This window comes from Coregonus lavaretus (genome assembly GCF_964263955.1).
Source record: "Coregonus lavaretus genome assembly, chromosome: 15".
Taxonomy (NCBI): Eukaryota; Metazoa; Chordata; class Actinopteri; order Salmoniformes; family Salmonidae; genus Coregonus; species Coregonus lavaretus.
The window spans coordinates 40,839,930-40,855,238 of record NC_140002.1 but is presented as its reverse complement, the minus strand read 5'-3'; positions in this window follow the sequence as shown (position 1 = coordinate 40,855,238).

Below are 15,309 nucleotides of genomic sequence, written 5' to 3'. Positions count from 1 at the left end.
TAGAGAGCAAAATGGAGATCACAGAGGTTATTTTGAATGAGTGCATTTCACAAGTGGCTACTTTGCATCAACTACCTTCACTAAAACCACTGCAAAGGTTTTTCCTGCAAACTTTGGTTTCGATTTGCTACGTTCTGGCATGTCTGCCTCATGATTTATTGGGTTGTCTGTCTGAAGAGGACTCACCCTGGAAAAATTGTTTTCCCTTATCGAAGTTGCCAAAAGAGTCCATAATTGGAACCAGACCCTACACTTTAAGACTTTTCTGTAACAGTAAATCACAGTAGAATGCACAGTAAAATACTGTAAAGGTTTTTTACAGCATTAATGCTGTAGATTGCACTGCATTATGGTTAAAATGCTGAAAAATACTGCTATTAACTGAAGGCTAATTGGAAGCCTCCTGTAAAAATTACTCTAACATACTGTATTTCTTTACAGTAATAGCTTAATCCTACTGTAGATTCACATTTTCAGTTTCAGACTCCAACATCATGCTGTAGGGTGCGACACATGTAGCTCAGACTACTTTAGTAAACACCTAGACACCTACCCTGACACTCTCGCGACCACCCTGTGAGAACCCTCTGCGGCCATAAAAAGGTGGGGTTGTGTAGTGCTAACCAGGGAAGACCTAACACAACAGGGAAATCAGCAGATTCACGCACGCACGCGCGCACACACACACACACACACACACACACACACACACACACACACACACACACACACACACACACACACACACACACACACACACACACACACACACACACACACACACACACACACACACACACACCAGCTTGATATGTCCCTTGTCACTTATCTTTTTACCCACAGAGTAACAGCCCTGGTTCTCTCAGTCTCTCATTCAATTCTTTCTTTTTCTATGCTTGTCCTAGGGGTGAGAAGAGCTGACAAATCAGAACTGAGGAGAATTGTTGCAGAGCCCCATGAGGAACACCTGATGCTGCACTGACTTCTGTCTCCTGGATGCTCTCCTGCCCAAACTGTCCTGTTGTGTGTTTCACCGCCTCTGAACCCAGAGGCACGCCTCTGCTGTAAAGTTACAACAGTGATGCTGTAATATGTTTTACAGTCAAATAGTACTGTAAAATATATTACAGGGTCTCTACTGCAAAGCACAAGTACAGTATTACAGTTTTTTCCAATTGCTAACACACTAAAATGACATGCACAGCACAATTATTTAAACTGACACACAGAGAGCAAAACCTCTTCTCAAGTCTCCAAAAGTCTAAACACATTTTGTGCTTTACACACATTTTGCAATTCAAAATGGCACTTTTTAAATGCACTGCACACGGTTCTCTGCATAAGACACAACAATCTGACATACAGTCACATGTTTGCCATTTCAAAACACTGCCATTCAAAATGACAAATGACACTACATGAGCTAATTGGCCAATACATGTGCCACCTGGCCAAACACCTCAATGGTTAATTGTTACCACTTCAATCAGGAAGTAAGCACTATGAAAAGACCACAGATGAGCACCTTTTGTTTTACAACAACAATGGAAGACGTTGCAGAGAGAGGAAGAGGAAGAGGAAGAGGGAGGGTGAGAATGAGAGGGGGAGGAAGAGTGAGAGGTAGTGGTAGAGCTGGTAGAGGAGTTCATGGCCAAAGAAGACAACAACTTTCAAATGAAATTAAAGCAACCTTAGTTGATCATGTCATCAACCATGGGCTGACAATGCGAGAGGCTGGACAGAGAGTGCAGCCCAACTTGAGCCGTTTTACTGTCGCCTGTGTCATCCGGACATTTAGACTGGAGTACAGGTATGTAACCAAAATGTATTTCACACTATGTAGTACACCCCATGTCATAGTGTATCAGTTGGGTGACACCTGTTTACTTCATGAATGGATGATGTCATACACTAACTGCACAAGTTTCCTGTACAATTTACTCTACTGTGGGGGAAATATCTTTAGGCTGCATTGTCCAAGCCCTATATTTTTGTTTTTTTGTTTTTTTTAAAGGACTGAGAGACGCAACCATGGTGGAGGAAGGGGCCAAATGTTCACCGGGGTACAGGAAGCTGCCATTGTAAACTTGGTTTTGGAAAATAATGAAATCAGATTACGAGAAATTCAAAGCCACATCATCCAAGACAACACCATATTCAACAACATTCAACGAGTCAGTCTGTCCACATTGGCTCGCATTCTGACCACCCACCATTTCTCGTGCAATACCTCCCACCATACTCACCATTTCTGAACCCCATAGAAGAGTTCTTTTTGGAAGGTATACGACCGGCAACCCTTTGTGCGCATGCCTCTTGTGCAGGCTATGGAAGAGGCATGTGATGAGATTGATGTGGGTACGATTCAGGGATGGATAAGGCACTCAAGGCGCTTTTTCCCTCGATGTCTGGCAAGGGAAGATATTGCCTGTGATGTGGACGAGGCGTTGTGGCCAGACCCAGCTGTGCGGCAAGATGCTGCCTAATAATTTTTCTTGCCTCTTTTTTTTTCTCTTCTATATATTCTTTCTGCACATTTCTTCTGCAATTTTCTTTTTCAGTTTACTGTTTTTTGTGAGCATATTTTTGTTCAGTCCAATGTAAATATATCTGTTGTGCATATGTTGCACTGACTTGTTTGGTGAAAAATAAAACAATAAATGTTTCAACAGCATGTGTGTGTATCTGCAAATATTTCTGTGCATGTGAACAATCTGAAGAATTTTCTACAATTTGAACTATTTTAGTATTATGGCAAAGCATACTGTGTAGTTGGTTAGACAAAAATCTGGTAATATGAATGAAGTGTGTGCCATTTCGTGCAAACGTTTGATTTTGATAATGCTATATGTAGTTTTGGTTGCAGTGCTTCATTTTGCAGGATATATGAGGTATTTTGCAGTTTGGGTGTGTGGTTTTGTGAATTGTGTTAAGTATTTTGATAAAACCAGCCTAGTTTGCAAAATAGTGTTTTAGCAATTGGGAAAAACTGTAAGCTGGCAACTCTGGTGCCAGTATAATGCTGTAAATTTACAGGGAAAAGTTTGACAGTGGAGTCACTGTTACCTAGAGTCAGGTTTTCGAGACTAGTAGAAGGCAGGGGTCTCACCAACTGAAACCCTTCAGGCTCTGCTCTCCATTACACTCACAACTCCTGTTTCATTATGTGGAGGGGGCGCTGGAGCGCAGCCCAGACCAGCTGATTACTTCCAGACACTGCTCTGGAGTCTGTTAAAAATCTCTCTCAACACACACACAAACAAACACACACACACACACACACACACACACACACACACACACAGAGAGACACACTCACTAATACATACAGTATTAGCGACACACAGGCACACACACTCAGTATTAGTGTGTGACAGTATACAGTATTGAACACACCAACGTTTTAATAAACATATTCCAGTACAACCTGGTTTTAATCTGTCAAACCAATGATGCAGGGATGATGAATAGCAGTTGAGTGGTGAACAAGTCGGTATGGAGTGTTATTTCATACACCGCATGTGGAGGAGGGGAGCGAATACAGGCATGAAGAGTTGGATCAGACACGCACCCTGCTTACTATCTTTGTGTGCCTAGAAACTGCGTGCATAGAAATCTCTATCGACTACTCCCTATACTACTGTAAATATTTACTTGGCCCCCACAGGCTAGGGAGATCCCAGTGAGAAGGGTCAGAGGAGGGGAGGGGAATAGAAGAGTGGGTGTATGATCAGCTCCAGTATTAATCCTAGAGAGAGTCTGAGTCACAGCATATGTGAAGTCTCACCCCACCAAGAGCCTCACCCAATCACAATAGGGCGGGCCTATGTCAACAGCCTGGCCTGATGGGTAACCGTGGACAGGAAATCATTCATTCACACAGTTTGTTTTCCTCCCTCTAACTACAGGAGATTATATCCCGAGACAAGGCCAGAGTGGTTCAAATCAGCCTAAACGATTTATATTGCTGTATGCTTTAATCTGGACTACTTAACGTGTGTGTGTGTGTGCGTTTCCATGAGTAAATGTGTATTACATATGTATTACCTTGTGTCAGCACTGTTGGTTTTGCGATGGGCACTCCATCAAGTGAACATATGTTTCTGTCAGGGTTCACGGTGATGACTCCTCCCCTGTTTATAATACGACAACGATCTGCCTCTATACCCAGACCCTCAGTAGTACTGATGCATCCTCTCGGACGATTCTAGTCACGCCTGATACACTGAAAAATCTGGTCTGTGAAAGCTGCAACAGTTGTGTCTCTATAGATCCCTATTTGGAACAGTAACACATTCTCTTTCATACATAGAGTAGGATTCTGTGCTGGTTATAGACCCTCTAAATATGGTACTGGTTTTACATTTAAAAGGCACAAAACTATGCGCTGATATTATGGCATTACATTTTACACAGCATTGCTGAGTCATCATAGGACTGGGAAGTCAAATCATCCTGGGTCTTACACTCTTAGAAAAAAGGTGCTATCTAGAACCTAAAAGGGTTCTTCGGCTGTCCCCATAGGAGAACCCTTTGAAGAACCCTTTTTGCTTCCAGGTAGAACCCTTTTTGCTTCCAGGTAGAACCCACCTGGAACCAAAAAGGGTTCTACCTGGAACCAAAAAGGGTTATCCTATGGGAACATCCGAAGAACCCTTTAGGAACCCTTTTTTTCTAAGAGTGTAGCAGCCAAGAGAGACACTCAAACCGGGCCACTTGCAGTTCAGTAGATCCCTTGGGGAGGTAGAGGAAGTGTACAGAACTATGTGTGTGTTCTCTAGATATCAACTGGCCTTTATTTATGTAAATGCATCTGGGTTATTTATTTGTGTGTGTATATGTATACTGGACATCCCTTAATTTAGGGTTATAAGGGTGATGGCCACACTGAGCCAGCCACTGGCCAGGCTGGCCATGTGAGGTGGTTGTCTGCACCTTTAGGCCTCCTCCAGTCTCAATCAGGTCCAGTGGTGGCCTCTGCGGGGAAAGACAGAGCGAGGTAGAGTTCTGGAGTAATGCTGTGAGACCCAAGCTCTAAAAACACACAGAGCGAGAGAGCGAGTGTGTATGTGTGTGTGTATGTTTGTGTGTGTGTGTTTGTACTCACCATGGGAAAGCTGCTAGACCTTGCTGATCAGACTGCCTGGGACTGGCAGCTGTACAGCTGCTTGTGTCTGAGGCCTACAAACCAACAGAGAGTGATGCTAGCCTAGCCATAGACACAGACAGACAGACGGAATGACAGCAGGAAGGAGAATGTGGTGAAAAAAGGAATGGGAGAGTTTCAGGAGAGAAAATGAGGAAGTCAGGGGACCCACTAATCACAATCATCCAGTGGTCATTGATTAGAGCTGACACTGATGTGTAGTGTGTGTGTTCCCACTGCTCCAGTCTACTGCAGGTTTCTGGGTATTTTCTTGTGCTCCATCAGGAGGAAGTAGTTCCTCACAAGTAGTTGTGAAAACTCATGCATTTCCTCTCATTGAAAGCTCAAGTCCTGTGTGAGGTCACTGGTTATACCGTCATATTACTCCCTAACTTTTGAATTGTATATAACTGCCTTAATGTTGCTGGACCCCAGGAAGAGTAGCTGCTGCCTTGGCAGCAGCTAATGGGGATCCTAATAAATAAAAATACAAACTCCAGGGCGGTTGGGAGGGACTACAAACTAATTCCACAGATAATCAGAACACTATGAGAAGTTAGAAACACGTTTAAGCTAAAACGACAATCAGACAGTGGATCACAGTACAAAAGTGATTCATATACCTAGGAGCACATCAGGTCAGTAGGGTGGTTGATGCTGTATTGTGAGACCATTTGTATCTATGTGATCTTCTCCAAGTAAGTTCAGAGGAATGCCCTGTGCAACACTGTCACAGTGGCCTCTATACCAAGCTGAGTCTGGTCTTTATACAACATCCCCAGATCACCCTGTCTGACACCACGCTGAACAGAGTAAAACAGGGTCAGTGTCTGTGGTGCGGTTCACAAAAGTAAACATTGCCAAAGAAGTACATTCCTGTGTGTGACTTGGCTGTTAGTCCATCATGAGCTCAGGAGGGGACAGACAGAACTGTCAATATATCATTATATTTACCATAATTTCCATTGTTCAAGAGTCAGCTCCTGATCTATAGTATGAGTCAATTGGTAAAACGTCACACCCTCCACATACTGTATATTCAAAGTTATTCCAGCCCTTACAAAAATGAATTTGTTGCTGCAAACTTCCCACAAGTTTGTGGCAAATTTGCTGCAAACTCAATAGTATGCCACAAAATGTTGCCAGAAGTTTGCAAATGTTTACCACTAGTGGTGAATTTGCTGCAAACCTTCGGTAACAATAATATTTATTGCCACTAGTGGCAAACAGTTCGCCAGAGTTTTTTTCTTCATTCTCTTTTAATCTGTGGGAGTGCTGAGGAGTATTTCTGTCTGTAATAAAGCCCTTTTGTGGGGAAAAACTCATTCTGATTGGCTGGGCCTGGCTCCCCAGTGGGTGGGCCTGGCTGCGAAGCCAGTGGGCCTATGCCCTCCAAGGCCTATCCATGGCTGCACCCCTGCCCAGTCATGTGAAATCCATAGATTAGGGCATAATTAATTTATTTCAGTTGACTGATTTCCTTATATGAACGGTAACTCAGTAAAATCTTTGAAATTGTTTCATGTTGCGTTTATATTTTTGTTCAGTATATTTACAGGAGCTCTCTGCTTAGGCAACTATCAGTTCATAGACTGAAACAAATTGCTATATCAGTTTCAACCTGTCAGTGCCACTAGCCAGTGGCTCGTGCTTAAATGGCTAGGTCATATTTTTGCACATTTAATGTGATAGCTAGCTAGCTAACTAATGATATGCTGGATATTTTAAACAAATTTTTTGGTGATGACATTGCTGTCTTGTAATGCCATGCATGTCAATATGCTAGCGTCACTGTTCAGTAGCATGTGTTAGCTAGTAAGCACAACAGCTAAGGTAGCAACAATATGACTTGACATCAAATCAAAACTTCACTTTTGCAGATGGATACCCTTCTCCTACCTGTGGTGTTGGAAGAGGCTGCATTGGGAAGAGGATCCATCAACACCCTGGAAAGATGTTTGTGGTGCACTCACTCATAACACAGTTTTCAGTGATAAATGAGTGTATCGTCTTCAAGCTTGATAAGGTAAGCAAATGCATCTATTATTCTCATAAATGTAGCCAATACATTCATTCTTTATTCAGACCCCTTGACTTTTTCCACATTTTGTTACATTACAGCCTTATTCTAAAATTGATTAAATTGTTTTTCCCCCTCATCATTCTACACACAATACCCCATAATGATGAAGCAAAAACAGGTTTTTAGACATTCTTGCAAAAAAGAAAAAAAAAACGGAAATATAACATTTACATAAGTATTCAGACCCTTTACTCAGTACTTTGTTGAAGGACCTTTGGCAGCGATTACGGCCTTGAGTGTTCTTGGGTATGACGCTAAAAGCTTTGCACACCTGTATTTGGGGAGCTTCTCCCATTCTTCTCTGCAGATCCATTCAAGCTATGTCAGGTTGGATGGGGAGCGTCGCTGCACAGCTATTGTCAGCCACTCCTGCGTTGTCTTGGCTGTGTGCTTAGGGTCGTTGTCCTGTTGGAAGGTGAACCTTCACCCCAGTCTTAGGTCCTGAGGGCTCTGGAGCAGGTTTTCATCAAGGATCTCTCTGTACTTTGCTCCGTTCGTCTTTCCCTCGATCCTGACTAGTCTCCCAGTCCCTGACGCTGAAAAACATCCCCACAGCATGATGCTGCCTCCACCATGCTTCACTGTAGGGATGGTGCCTGGTTTCCTCCAGAAGTAACACTTGGCATTCAGGCCAAAGAGTTCAATCTTCTTTTCATCAGACCAGAGAATCTTGTTTCTCATGGTCTGAAAGTCCTTTAGGTGCCTTTTGGCAAACTCGCTGTCTTCTGCCTTTTACTGAGGAGTGGTTTCCGTCTGGCCACTCTACCTTAAAAATAAATGGAATAAAGGTTGGAGGACGTCCTCCATAATTACTGTGTAAGTCTATGGAAGGGGGTGAAAACTATGAGCTTGCTAGATTTTGTATTAAAGTAAATATACCATGGTGCTACCCTACAGAGTGCTGCCGAGGCTACTGCAGACCTTCATTGCAAAACAGTGTGTTTTAATCAATTATTTGGTGACGTGAATATATTTAGTATAGTTTTATGTAAAAAGGATAACTTTTTTAAGTTTCACTATTTCGATTTTTATGAAATTCTGCAGATGATGGTCCTCCCCTTCCGCCTCTGAGGAGCCTCCACTGATGTGTGTGCATGTGAGTGTGTGTGCTTGTGTGTGGGTCTTTTTGTGGTTGGTTATGTGTGTGTGTGCTTGTCTGTAAGGGTTGGATGTGTGGAGAGTCAGTGAAAATAGTCTCTAAGGTGCAAATAGTCAGTAAGGTAAGGTGCTTCACCATAGGAATGGTGCCAGGTTTCCTCCAAATGTGATGCTTGGCATTCAGGCCAAAGAGTTCAATCTTGGTTTCATCAGACCAGAGAATCTTGTTTCTCATGGTCTGAAAGTCCTTTAGGTGCCTTTTGGCAAACTCCATGTGGGCTGTCATGTGCCTTTTACTGAGGAGTGGCTTCCGTCTGGCCACTCTACCATAAAGGCCTGATTGGTGGAGTGCTGCAGAGATGGTTGTCCTTCTGGAAGGTTCTCCCATCTCCACAGAGGAACTCTGGAGCTTTCTCAGAGTGACCATCGGTTTCTTGGTCACCTTCTTGACCAAGGCTCTTCTCCCTTGATAGCTCAGTTTGGCCGGGCAGCCAACTGTAGGAAGAGTCTTGGTGGTTCCAAACTTCTTCCATTTAAGAATGATGGAGGCCACTGTATTCTTGGGGATCTTCAATGCTGCAGAAATGTTTTGGTAACCTTCCCCAGATCTGTGCCTCGACACAATCCTGTTTCGGAGCTCTAAGGACAATTCCTTCGACCTTGATGGCTTGATATTTGCTCTGACATGCACTGTCAACTGTGGGACCTTATATAGACAGGTGTGTGCCTTTCCAAATCATGTCCAATCAATTGAATTTACCACAGGTGGACTTCAATCAACTTGTAGAAACATCTCAAGGATGATCAATGGAAACAGGATGCACCTAAGCTCAATTTCGAGTCTCATAGCAAAGGGTCTGAATACTTAATGTAAATGAGGTTTGTAATACATTAGCAAGCATTTCTAAAAACATTTTTTCACTTTGTCATTAAGGGGTATTGTGTGTAGAATGATGAAGGAAACATTTATTCAATCAATTTTAGAATAAGGCTGTAACGTAACAAAATGTGGAAAAAGTCAAGAGGTCTGAATACATTCTGAATGCACTGTAGGTATTCCTCTTGTCCAGATGGGTTAGGGCAGTGTGCAGTGTGATGGCGATTGCATCGTCCGTGAATCTTTTGGGGCAGGATGCAAATTGCAGTCGGTCTAGGGTGTCGGGTAAGGTGGAGGTGATATTACTTTTAACTAGCCTCTCAAAGCACTTCATGATGACAGAAGTGAGTGCTACGGGGCGATAGTCATTTAGTTCAGTTACCTTCACTTTCTTGGGTACAGAAACAATGGTGGACATCGTGAAACAAGTGGGAACAATAGACTGAGATAGGGAGAGGGAGAGATTGAGTTGTCTGTAAACACTCCAGCAAGCTGGTCTGCGCATGCTCTGAGGACTCAGCTAGGGATGCCGTCTGGCCCGGCAGCCTTTGCTTTTGTTAATATGCTTAAATGTCTTACTCACGTGGGCCACGGAGAACGAGAGCTCACAGTCCACGGGAGGGGTGGTGGCCCACGTCATTGGCACTGTGTTTTCCTTGAAGTGGGCGAAGAAGGTATATAACTTGTCCGGGAGCAAGATGTTGGTGTCTGCGACGTGATTGTCTGTGTGATGAGGTGTGAATGACGGAGTCAGGCGCAGGAGGTAAAACACAGAAATCAAGAGTTTATTCAGTGTACAATAATGTAGCGCATATAGCGACAGAACGAAACTAGCACAAGGGAAAATCAACCTTGGCTGCATAAAGGTAAAGAGCTCAACCGAGCTACTCACTCTCACAATGAACAATCACTCACAAAGGACAAGGGGGCAGAGGGAACACTTATACACAGACTAATGAGGGAATGAGTACCAGGTGTGTGTGATTGACAAGACAAGACAAGACAAATGGAGTGATGATAAATGGAGCGGTAGTGGCTAGTAAGCCGGTGATGACGAACGCCGAAACCTGCCCGAGCAAGGACGAGGGGCAGCTTCGGCTGAATTCGTGACAGTACCCCCCCCCTTGACGCGCAGCTCCAGCAGCGTGCCGACACCGGCCTCGGGGACGGCCAGGAGGACGCAGAGCAGGGCGAGTCGGATGGCGACGATGGAAGTCCATCAGCAGAGAGGGATCAAGGGTATCCCTCACCGGGACCCAGCACCATTCCTCCGGACCGTACCCTTCCCACTCCACGAGGTACTGAAGGCCCCCCACCCGGCGCCTCGATTCCAGGATGGACCGGACAGAGTATGCCAGCGCCCCCTCGATGTCCAAAGGAGGTGGAGCAGACCAGCCACCACCGGCCTGAGGAGAGACACATGAAACGAGGGGTTAATACGGTAATCAGGGGGGAGTAATAACCTATATGTGACCTCGTTGATTCTCCTCAGGACTTTGAACGGCCCTACAAACCGCGGGCTCAGCTTCCGGCAGGGCAGGCTGAGGGGCAGATTCCAGGTCGAGAGCCAGACCCGATCCCTCGGTACAAAGACTGGGGCCTCACTGCGGTGATGGTCAGCGTTGGCCTTCTGACGACGCACGGCGCGTTGGAGGTGAACATGGGCAGCGTTCCACGTCTCCACCACGTGCCGAAACCAGTCATCCACCGCAGGAGCTTCGGTCTGGCTCTGGTGCCAAAATGCCAGAACCGGTTGATAACCTAAAACACACTGAAATGACGTTAGGTTCGTAGAGGAGTGGCGGAGAGAGTTCTGGGCATATTCTGCCCATGGCAGGAACACTGCCCACTCCCACGGCCGGTCCTGGCAGTAGGGCCTCAGGAACCTACCCACATCCTGATTAACCCGTTCCACCTGCCCATTACTCTCAGGGTGGAACCCAGAGGTCAGGCTAACCAAGACTTCCAGACGTTCCATGAACGCCTTCCAGACTTTTGACGTGAACTGGGGACCTCGGTCAGACACTATATCCTCTGGTACCCCGTAGTGCCGGAAGAAGTGTGTAAACAGGGCCTCCGCAGTTTGCAGGGCCGTGGGGAGACCGGGCAGAGGAATGAGGTGGCAGGCCTTCGAAAAGCAGTCCACAACGACCAGGATGGTGGTGTGCCCTTGAGAGAGAGGCAGATTAGTTAAAAAATCAACACTCAAATGAGACCATGGTCGTTGTGGAACTGGTAAAGGTTTTAACTTACCCGCTGCGAGGTGCCTAGGTGCCTTACTCTGGTCGCACACTGAGCAGGAGGAAACATACACCCTCACGTCCTTAGCCAAGGTAGGCCACCAGTACTTTTCGGTCAGGCAGCACACTGTACGACCAATACCTGGGTGACCAGAGGAGGGTGACGTGTGTGCCCAGTAGATCAGACGATCACGGATATGCACAGGCACGTACTGCAGCCCAGCTGGACACTGTGGTGGAGATGGATCTGTGCGTAATGCCTGCGCTATATCCGCGTCCATCGCCCATACTACCAGCGCCACAATGCAGGAGTCTGGCAGTATGGGGGTATTGTCTCTGGGCCTCTCCTCTTTATCATACAGCCGGGACAGTGCATCTGCCGTCACGTTCTTCGTACCCGGAATGTATGACAGTGGCTGATGTTTGGCAACTCGAACCTTCAGCTCCCTCCACAGATTTTCTATGGGATTAAGGTCTGGAGACTGGCTAGGCCACTCCAGGACCTTAATGTGCTTCTTCTTGAGCCACTCATTTGTTGCCTTGGCTGTGTGTTTTGGGTCGTTGTCATGCTGGAATACCCATCCACGACCCATTTTCAATGCCCTGGCTGAGGGAAGGAGTTTCTCACCCAAGATTTGACGGTACATGGCCCCGTCCATCGTCCCTTTGATGCGGTGAAGTTGTCCTGTCCCCTTAGCAGAAAAACACCCCCAAAGCATAATGTTTCCACCTCCATGTTTGACGGTGGGGATGGTGTTCTTGGGGTCATAGGCAGCATTCCTCCTCTTCCAAACATGGCGAGTTGAGTTGATGCCAAAGAGCTCCATTTTGGTCTCATCTGACCACAACACTTTCACCCAGTTCTCCTCTGAATCATTCAGATGTTCATTGGCAAACTTCAGACAGGCCTGTATATGTGCTTTCTTGAGCAGGGGGACCTTGCGGGCGCTGCAGGATTTCAGTCCTTCACGGCGTAGTGTGTTACCAATTGTTTTCTTGGTGACTATGGTCCCAGCTGCCTTGAGATCATTGACAAGATCCTCCCGTGTAGTTCTGGGCTGATTCTTCACCATTCTCATGATCATTGCAACTCCACGAGGTGAGATCTTGCATGGAGCCCCAGGCCGAGGGAGATTGACAGTTCTTTTGTGTTTCTTCCATTTGCGAATAACCGCACCAACTGTTGTCACCTTCTCACCAAGCTGCTTGGTGATGGTCTTGTAGCCCATTCCAGCCTTGTGTAGGTCTACAATCTTGTCCCTGACATCATTGGAGAGCTCTTTGGTCTTGGCCATGGTGGAGAGTTTGGAATCTGATTGATTGATTGCTTCTGTGGACAGGTGTCTTTTATACAGGTAACAAGGTGAGATTAGGAGCATTCCCTTTAAGAGTGTGCTCCTAATCTCAGCTCGTTACCTGTATAAAAGACACCTTGAGCCAGAAATCTTTCTGATTGAGAGGGGGTCAAATACACATTTCCCTCAATAAAATGCAAATCAATTTATAACATTTTGACATGCTTTTTTAAGGATTTTTTGTTGTTATTGTCTCTCACTGTTCAAATAAACCTACCATTAAAATGATAGACTGATCGTTTCTTTGTCAGTGGGCAAACTTACAAAATCAGCAGGGGATCAAATACTTTTTTCCCTCACTGTATGTCTCTATAGCCTCCGTCTCCACCTGCGACAGGGGATACACATGACTCCTGGGAGGTACAGCGTCTACCCGAAGGTTTATTGCGCAATCCCCTGCCCGATGAGGTGGTAATTTAGTCGCTTTATTCTTAGAGAAGACTTGTGCCAGATCATGGTATTCGGGGGGAATGCGCACGGTGGAGGCACATTCGGGGGGAATGCGCACGGTCTGGACTTTCCACCATGGTTGCACCAACGGAAACACCCATATACCTACCCTGACACTCTCGCGACCACCCCGTGAGAACCCTCTGCGGCCATGAGAAAGTGGGGTTGTGGAGTGCTAGTCATGGAATACCTAACACCACAGGGAAAGCAGGAGACTCAATGATGGAAAAAGTGACCTGCTCACAATGCGTCTCCTGTGTGATCAAGGTGACTGGTACCGTGACTTCCTTTATCAACCCGGACCCTAATGGTCGACTATCAAGTGCTCTGATGGGGCGTGGAATGGATAGGGGAACTAATGAAATGCCCTGTCGGCGTGCGAAAGTTTTGTCCAAAAAGTTCCCAGCTGCACCTGAATCGACTAGCGCCTTACACTGGGGAACTCTCATGTGATCAGGGAAGTATATGGTTATAGTACAGTGCTCAGCAGAGGGATCTGAACAAGAGTGGGTGCTCAATACCTGGGGTGATGCGAGAGTGCCCTGCCGGCCGCCTCCTGACCCAAAAGAGCGCTGACCAGAATGTGTGGTGGAATGTCCCTTCGTGCCATCCGAGTGGCACTGGCGCTGTCGTCCTCCTCTCTCTCGGTGCTCGGTACCACCCAGCTCCATGAGCTCTGGATCCCCGTCGGTCGGGGTGGGAATGGGCAGACCTCCTCCAGGACGTCCTCTGGTTGCCAGCAGGTTATCCAGACGAATGGCCATGTCCACCAGTTCGGTAAAAGACAAACTGGTGTCACGGCAGGCTAGCTACCGTCGGACGTCCTCCCGTAGATGGCACCAGAACTGGTTGATCAGGGCCCGCTCATTCCACCCGGACCCTGCTGCCAGGATCCGGAACTCCAGCGCGAACTCCTGTACTGTCCTCGTCCCCTGCCTCAAGTGGACCAGCTGCTCACCCGCCTCTCGACCCTCGGGCAGGTGATCAAAAACCGCCCGAAATAGGCGGGCGAACTCCCTGTAGTCCTCCTTCTCTCCAAACCGCGTTGGCCCACTCCAGGGCTTTCCCCGAGAGGCAGGAAATGAGGACGGACACCTGCTCTCGATCTGATGGCGCCGGCCTGACACTGGAGCAGTACAGCTCTAGTTGGAGATGGAATCCCTGACATAGAGCCGGCGTCCCATCGAACGCCCGAGGTCGGGATATCTGGATCCCTCCGGGTGCTGTGATGTAGGTGGCTGGATCCGGTTGGCCAGCTGGTCTCGACAGATCGGTTCCTCTTCTCTCCAGGCATTGGAAGACCTGAAGAACCCGATCCATCGCTTCCCCCAAGCTGGCCAGCATCGTGGAATGCTCCTGGACCCTTACCACGATTCCAGGTGTGCACTCTTCTCCCGCTGACTCCATATTGGTGAGTGATTCTCTGTGTGATGAGGTGTGAATGACGGAGTCAGGCGCAAGAGGTAAAACACAGAAATCAAGAGTTTATTCAGTGTACAATAATGTAGCGCATATAGCGACAGAACAAAACTAGCACAAGGGAAAATGAACCTTGGCTGCATAAAAGTAAAGAGTAGCTCAACCGAGCTACTCACTCTCACAACGAACAATCACTCACAAAGGACAAGGGGGCAGAGGAAACACGTATACACAGACTAATGAGGGAATGAGTACCAGGTGTGTGTGATTGACAAGACAAGACAAGACAAGACAAATGGAGTGATGATAAATGGAGCAGTAGTGGCTAGTAAGCCGGTGATGACGAACGCCGAAACCTGCCCGAGCAAGGAGGAGGGGCAGCCTCAGCTGAATTCGTGACAGTCTGGAGTCCCTGCCACATACGTCTCGTGTCTGAGCCATTGAATTGTGACTCCACTTTGTCTCTGTACTGACGTTTTGCCTGTTTGATTGCCTTACGAAGGGCATAACTGGACTGTTTGTACTCTACCATATTCCCAGTCCCCTAGTCTCAGTTAAATGCGGTGGTTCACGCTTTCAGTTTTGCGCGAATGCTGCCATCTACCACATTTCTTGGTTTGGATAGGTTTTAATCGTCACAG